We start from the raw sequence: 7,975 nt of genomic DNA on the forward strand, positions 1-7,975 counted from the left end.
GAAGAAGAAGAAGAAGAAGAAATAAAAAAAGAAAGAAGGAAGTAGAAGAAGAAAGAAAGAAAGAAAGAAAGAAAGAAAGAAAGGAAGGAAGGAAGAAAGAAAGAAAGAAAGAAAGAAAAGATGCCCTGTAGAACTTTGAATATGATTTTATTTCTCATTCAAATTTAGGATCAAATGAAACAAAGTATCAAGAAGGCTGATAAATATAATGTAATGATGGAGATTTTTTTTATTAAATGCAGAACAATTAAGTTTTATTAAGTACAGAATAAATTAAAGAAGCTAATGAAAACATAAGTTATGAATGAGAATTACAAAACAGTCTATACAATATTGTCAGCAAAAATATCAAAACCTATCAATTTATAACATAATGAACAAGTCCTCCTCCACGGACTTCTGATAGTCATCGGCAATGTCTTAAAATATTCAATATCACATGAAACCGCTTGTCAACTTTCAAATTTGTGAACTCTTTTATATCAGCTTCTACTACAAAGTATTGGCCTTTGGTATCCTTGGTTTCATCTTCAAATGAATCTATGATACAGATTTCTGATAGAAGAATTCATAGTTTTTTTGGCAAATTTATGATTTTATATTCACTAGTCACTGCCTTGTTCATTTCTTTAATAAAATCATTAATTTGACAGTATGTCAGATGAGATTTCATATACGCAGGCATATTATCAAATTCATCAGAAGTTATTAGCAAAATTTCTTTAATTGTCTTTTGCTTTTGGGGGGTTTTCTTTGAATGTTCAGATGATGTAATTTTAAGTTGCTCTTCAGGATTATTATTTGGTTCCACCCCACAGCTCTGAATTACTTTAGGCAAATGGGGAGGAATAATTTTCCTAAGATTTTGTATTTCTCTGTAATTTCCATTAAGAGATTCTTGTAATTTCCTAAGAGAATTCCTGACATGTTCTTGATATTGAACCTCCAACTCCAACTTGTTTAAAAGGTCATTTAGAAGAGTCATTTCATGTTTAATTTTCCAAAATACATTCTTTAAGGCTAGATCGTGTCCGAGGTTTCTTAGCTGTAGAATTTTCTTAATGTGGGAGATTTTTTCATTGATATGAGCGCATAAATCCTCCAGCTCTGTACCAGCCATCCCTTCTGCTTCCTTGAGGTTATCTAGCTCTCCACTCAGATGTGGCGTTTCCTTGGTACAAACGGGCCCAGCCGGGTGGCGTGACAGTTCTGGAGCAGGTGATGGCAGCGGTGTTGGCAGTGGGTCAAGCCTGTGCCACGAGCCTGGAGATGTTTTATATGACTATCCAATTATAACCTATGCTAAATTTGCTTTCCTTCTCAATGTAGGGAGAAGAAAAGGAGAGAATTTGGAATTAAAAATTTGAAAAAAATGTTAAAATTGTTTCTGCATGTTATTGGACAAATAAAATATTATTTTTTTTCAAAGATTGTCCTTACCCTAATTCCTATCCTAATAAAATAGATAGTGACTTTATGGAGAATGACATTTCCCACCCCCCAGAATCCATACTAGGATAACACAGTCAACAAATCAGATGAATCCCTTTGAACATGAGGGAAAAGTTAAAACCATGAATGCCCTTGAACAAAGAACTATGATCAAAGACTTAATGAAGACAGATGTGATGTTATACAAATTGTTACATAAATTGTTCTTTGCTACATGAATTAGGCAAGATATTGTGCCTATATTAAGATAATGATGATCCTTGAGTAGTTGAAAGATGAGCAGAGCATGAAGAAATTGCTTGTGACCATGATGCCCACTCCTTGTTTCTTTGAAGAGCCTCTGAGAAATATTGCATCACTCTCCTCCCAAATATGGTTGCAGCTGGCACTGTAAAGCAAAGAGGAATCAGGAATCCATAGGACCTAGAGATGAATGAACAAGAGGTGGACCAGGTGAGGGAAATCAAAATATCAGGCCAGGGTCAAGATGGCAGAGAGAAGCCCAGCATTGTTTCAACCTCTCAAGGATTTCTCTCAAAACTGACAAGAATAAAACCTCTTAATCTATTTTGTATTGACAAAACCCAGAAAAGAACACAGTGGAACATTTTCCAGCAAGATCTGTCCCCACAGAAGCTTGGATGTGCTGAGAGCAGAGACCAGTACACTGGCAACAAGGTGAGGCAGGTGACTACTCTGAGATATTCAGCTCTGGGAGTGGAAGACTTTATTTTGTTCACAATCAGAAGAATAGAAGAGCTCCAGGGCAGATTGGGAGAGCTCCAGTATGGCTGCTTATGACAGCCATATGGTCAGCGTAAGTAATCTGAACAACAATGGTATTTGCAGAGGAGACCCTTGCATTCCTGGAGGAGGGGTTGATTTTAACCAGTAAAAACATAGAAACAGCACCAGGTGTTCAACTCATAATCAAATATAGAAAGATAGAACTATTGAATGCATTCTTTTCAGATCATGATACAATAAATATCATATGCAATACAGGGTCATACAGAGACAAACCTAAACCTAATTGGAAACTAAATCACCAGATTTTGAAGAAAGAGTGGATCAAGCAAATGAATGCATCCTTTTCAGATCATGCTGAAATAAAAAATCACAATCAATAAAATATTATGGGAAAAACTGACCTAAACTTTCTTCAAAACTAAATAACCCAATTTTAAAGAATGAGTGAACCAAATAACAAACAATAGAAAGAATTAATAATTTCTTCCAAGACAACAAAAATAGTGAGAAAATTTACCATAATTTATGGGATACAAACAAAATAGTTATTAGAGGAATTATTATATCTCTAAATTCTTACTTGAATAAAGAAAGAGGAGATCAATGTACTGAGAATGCAACCAAAAAAGTTAGAGAAAGAACAAACTAAGAATCCCCAATCAAGCATCAAATTAGTAATTCCTAAAATTAAAGATGAAATAAAATTAAAAGCAAGAAAACTATTTAAGAGTTAATTTTATGAAAAATCCAAGAAAATGGAATAAAACTTTGATCAATTTGATTTGAAAAAAGAAAGAAGAAAACCAAATTATCAGGATCAAAAATAAAGAAGGTGAATTCCCCACCACTGAGGAAGAAATTAAAATATTAATTCAGAACTGCTTTGTCTAATTGTATGCCAATAAATTTGACAGTCAAAGTGAAATGAATAAGTATTCAAAAAATATAAATTGCCCAAGCTAAAAGAAGAGAATTTAAATAATCGACCCCATCTCAGAAAAATACATTCAACAAGCCATCAATGGAGTCCCTAAAAATGTCCAGGGCCAGAGAGTCTCATGTAGAAAAGGTCAATAGAGCAGTCAGAGAATCTCATAAGAACATGAAGGTTTTGAGGTTTCTGGGGAGGTATCCCCCAAACCATTAAATGCTTGGGAAGAGCTTTAAAACCATGTCATATACTGGAGAAATGAGTAAACAACAGAAAAACAAAGAATCTGAACATTATTAAATACTTTGGTCCCATGGAGGATCAATACACACACATTCAGAAAAATGACAAAATCAAAGTTTCTATTTCTAAAGGCTCCAAGAAAAATAGGAATTGGTGTCAGGCTGTAAAAAGCTCAAAAAAGCTTTTGAAAAGTAATAGTTGTAGGGGAAATATTGGGAAGAGAAATGAGAGCAATGCAAGAAAATCTTGAAAATCAAGTCAGCAGTTTGTGAAGGATATACAAAATGTACTGGACAAAAGAGCAAATCCAAAACCAGATTAAAGCAATGGACAAAACACTCCAAAATGTCAAAGAGCAGAAGAATGTCTAAGAACAGAATTGGCGGGATGGAAAAGGAGATAAGAAAGTTCTCTGCAGAAAATAACTCCTTCAGAATATAGGCTGGAGCTAAGGAAACTTGATGACATTGTGAGAAATCAAGAAACAATAAAAAAATCAAAAGAATGAAAATCTAGAAGAAAATGTGGAATCTCATTGGATAAACAACTGATCCTCAAAATGGTTCAAGAAGAGATCATTTAAAAATTATTAGTTTACCTGAAAGTCATGACCAAAATAAAGAAACTAGACTTCATGTTCAAAGAAATTTTCCAGGAAAATTGCACTGATATCCAAGAAGCAGGTGATAAAATAGAAATTTGTGGAATCCACTGATCTCCCCAGAGAGACCCCCCCAAAAAAAACTCCAAGAATAATATAGCCAAATTACAGAATTCCCAAGTGAAAGAAAAAAAAATTACAATCATCCAGAAAGAAATAATTCAATGTCAGGATTACACAGGATTTGAAAACATCTACATTATGTGCTAATAGGACATGGAATACAATATTCAGGATGGCAAAACAATTTGGATTACAAGCAAGAATCAACTACCCAGGAAAAGTGAATATCCCATCAGAGGAAATAGGGAACTTTCAAATTTTCCTATTGAAATGACCAAAACTGAACAGAAAGGTTGATCTCCAAGTACAGGACCAGCTAAAGTATAGAGGGTGAATGGAAAAGGCAAATTATGAGGGATTTAATTAGGTTGAACTTTTTAAGTACTGCATTGGATGATGATACTGATAACACAAACCTCATTTAATAGAGCAGTTCCATGTATAGACAAGGAGAGATCTGAATACGAAAGTATAATATATATTATAAAGATGGAGTCAATGGATGAAAAAGAGGAAATACCAGGAGAAACAGTAAGGGGATGTAGAATGTGTTATGATATTTCTCATAAAGGAGTCAAGAAAGACTTTAAGCCAATATGGTGGAAAAAAGACAGTTACAGCTCTAAAATCTCTTTATCTTTCCCCATATATGATATGAAACAAATATCTTAACAGAAATCTTATCAACAAAACCCAGAAAGAAAAGCCAGGAGAAGAACTTCTACCTCAGGATTTGTCTTCCATAGTCGTGGGTGAGTCAGGGCCCAGAGGGTGGACCTTGCCTCCAGCATGGGATTGAGGAGAGGCTGGGAACCTGATTGGCCACAAATTGGCCTGATTTGTGTTGGGGATAGAGCCTGGTTGACCACAGGGGCTTGTGTCAACTAAGGGGCAGAGGCATTGGGAAAAGAAACACAAGAGAAGATTAACACCTTGCACCAAGAAAACAAATCATTGGAAAATACAACTGGACAAATACAAATTGAGAATCATTCTTTCAGATCCTCAATTAGACAAATATAAAATGATAATAATTCTCTCAGATCCTCAATTGAACAAATGAAAAAGGAAAATAATTCTCTGAAAGCATCAATTGGTCAAATTGAAAGCTCTTTCAAAAATAGAATTGACTGACTAGAAAATGAGTTGCAAAAGGTAAATGAAGAAAATTCTTCTCTAAAAAAAAGGAATGGAGACTGTGGAAACTAATGACTTAATGAGACAGCAAGAGACTGTTAAACAAAACAAAAAAATAGAAAAACATGGAAGAAAATTTAAAATAACTAAGCAAAACCACTGACCTTCAGAATAGATTGAGGAGGGACAACATGAGAATTATAGGTCTTACTGAAAACATTTAAGAGAAAAAATCCTGGACTTATTATTACAGGATTTAGTGATGGAAAATTGCCCTGATATCATGGAACCAGAGGACAAAATAGTTATTGAACGAATACATTGATCCCCTCCGAAAGAGATCCTAAAATGAAAACACCAAGGAATATTGTGGCTAACTTCCAAAACTATCAGATAAAAGAGAAAATCCTGCAAGCAGCCAGAAAGAAACAATTTAAATGCCAATATAGTAAGGATTATGTATCAACTGGCTGCATCAACATTAAGGGATTGAAGGTCCTGGAACGAGATATTCCAAAGAGTTAGGGACCTTGGAATGCATCTAAGAATCCACTATCTGGCAAAGCTGAGCCTTCTCATTCAGGGAAAAAAGATGAACATTTAACAAAATGGAGGATTTTCAAAAATTCCTGATGAAAAGACCAGAACTAAATAGAAAATTTGGACATCAAACTGGAGGTTCAAGAGACACATGAAAAGGTCAAAAAAAGGGGGAGGGTAAAGGAAAAAACTGCTATCCAATAAGATGAAACTGGTTATATCCCAGAATGGGAAAAAGATTTTCGTAACTCTTGAGAATTGTAACTATGAGAGAATATACCTAGCCAGAAGTGATGGACACTTATGACTGGTCCATGAGTCTACTATCCAATGGGATGAAACTTGCTATAACCTTACTTTGGAGAAAGACTAATAACTCTCAAGAATTGTAACTGTATTAAAGAGAATATATCTAGCCAGAAGCGATGGCTCAGAATGATTTAAATATACTTCCTCTTTAAAAGGGGGATGAGAAGGAGATGGGGGGTGGGATTGAAAGGGGTGAATCTCATTACATTAAGAGGTACAGAAGACCCATGGTAACAGAGAAGGGAGGAGATGAGAAACACCTGAATTTTCCTCTCATGAGACTTGGCTTTAAGTTAACTTACACAAACACTCAGTTAACTTAAAAACATCTTACCTTTCAAGTATTAAAAATGGAAAAGATGAGGGGAGGATGGATACAGGGAGGGGGAGAAAAGGGGAACTAATAGGAGGAAGGGAATGGAAAAGGGAAAAAGGAAAAGGGGAAATAAAGGAAAGGGGTGGACATATGAGATCAAACACACTTAAGGGGGTGGTATTCAGAAACAAAATACTGGGGAATATGGATAAAGGGGGAAAAGGGGGTAAATACAAACAGGGAAGATAACATGGAGGGCAATAAAGAGTTAGTAATTATAACTTGGAATGTGAATGGAATGAACTCTCCCTTTAAACATAAGCAAAATAGCATAGTGGATTAAAAACTAGAACCCTACAATTGGCTGCTTACAAGAAATTCATTTGAAGCAGAGAGATACATGTACAGTAAAGCTAAAAGGTTGGAGCAAAATATATTTTGCTTCAGGTGAAGTGAAAAAAGCAGGGTTATCAATGCTTATTTCAGACAAAGCAGCTGCAATAATAGATGGCCTTGGGGGCGGCTAGGTGGCACAGCAGATAAAGCACCAGCCCTTGAGTCAGGAGTACTTGGGTTCAAATCCAGTCTCAGACACTAAAATAATTACCTAGCTGTGTGGTCTTGGGCAAGCCACTTAGTCCCGTTTGCCTTGCAAAATCCTAAAAAAATATATGGCCTTAAAAGAGATAAGGAAGGAGACTATATCCTCCTAAAAGGTACTATAGATAGTAAAGGGATTAGAATACTGAATATTTATACACCCAATGGGATAGCACTAAAATTCTTGTTAAAGAAGTTGAAAGAACTACAGGAAAACAAATAAGGCAAAACTCTACTAGGGGGAGACCTCAACCTCCTGCTCTCAGATTTAGATAAATAAAATCATAAAATAAACAAGAAAGAAGTTTAGTTAAACAGATTGTTAGAAAACCTAGATATGATAGACTTATGGAATAAATCGAATGAGGATGGAAAGGAATATACCTCTTTCTTTGTAGTACATGGCACTTAAACAAAAATTGCCCATGTGCTACTAATAATAAATTGCAGAAAGACAGAAATGATGAATATATCTTTCTCAGATCACAATGCAATTAAAAATCTTATGAATTATTGGACCAGGGAGATTATAGACCCAGAACTCATCAGAAAAAGAATAACATAAATTTAAAGAATGAGTGGATAAAAAAACAAATTATAGAAAAATTAATTATTTTACCCTTGGTAAATCATCCCCCAACTGACAAATGGCCAAAGGTCATGGAAAGGCAATTCTCAGATGAAGAAATCATAGCTTTCTATATTCATATGAAAAATTGCTCTAAATCATTACTGATTAGAGAAAGGCAAATTTAAACATCTCTATTGTATAACTTCACATCTCTAGTATTGACCAATATGAATAGAAAAGGTAATAATCAATGCTGGAGGGGATGTGGAAAATCTGGGAAACTAATGCATTGATAATGGAGTTGTGAAGTGATCCAATTTGGAATTATTCCTAAAGGCCAATAAAACTATGCCTATCCTTTACCCAACAATATCACTATTGGGTGTATATCCTGAAGAGATC

At 34.9% G+C, this 7,975-nt stretch overlaps 1 pseudogene; it reads right to left on the reverse strand.

The window, feature by feature from the left end:
• Window positions 1-358: 358 nt before the first annotated feature.
• LOC141521005 (SKA complex subunit 1 pseudogene) lies at window positions 359-1,120 on the reverse strand (annotated as a pseudogene).
• Between the last annotated feature and the right edge of the window lie 6,855 nt (window positions 1,121-7,975).

Source organism: Macrotis lagotis, chromosome 1, assembly GCF_037893015.1.
Source record: "Macrotis lagotis isolate mMagLag1 chromosome 1, bilby.v1.9.chrom.fasta, whole genome shotgun sequence".
Classification (NCBI taxonomy): Eukaryota; Metazoa; Chordata; class Mammalia; order Peramelemorphia; family Peramelidae; genus Macrotis; species Macrotis lagotis.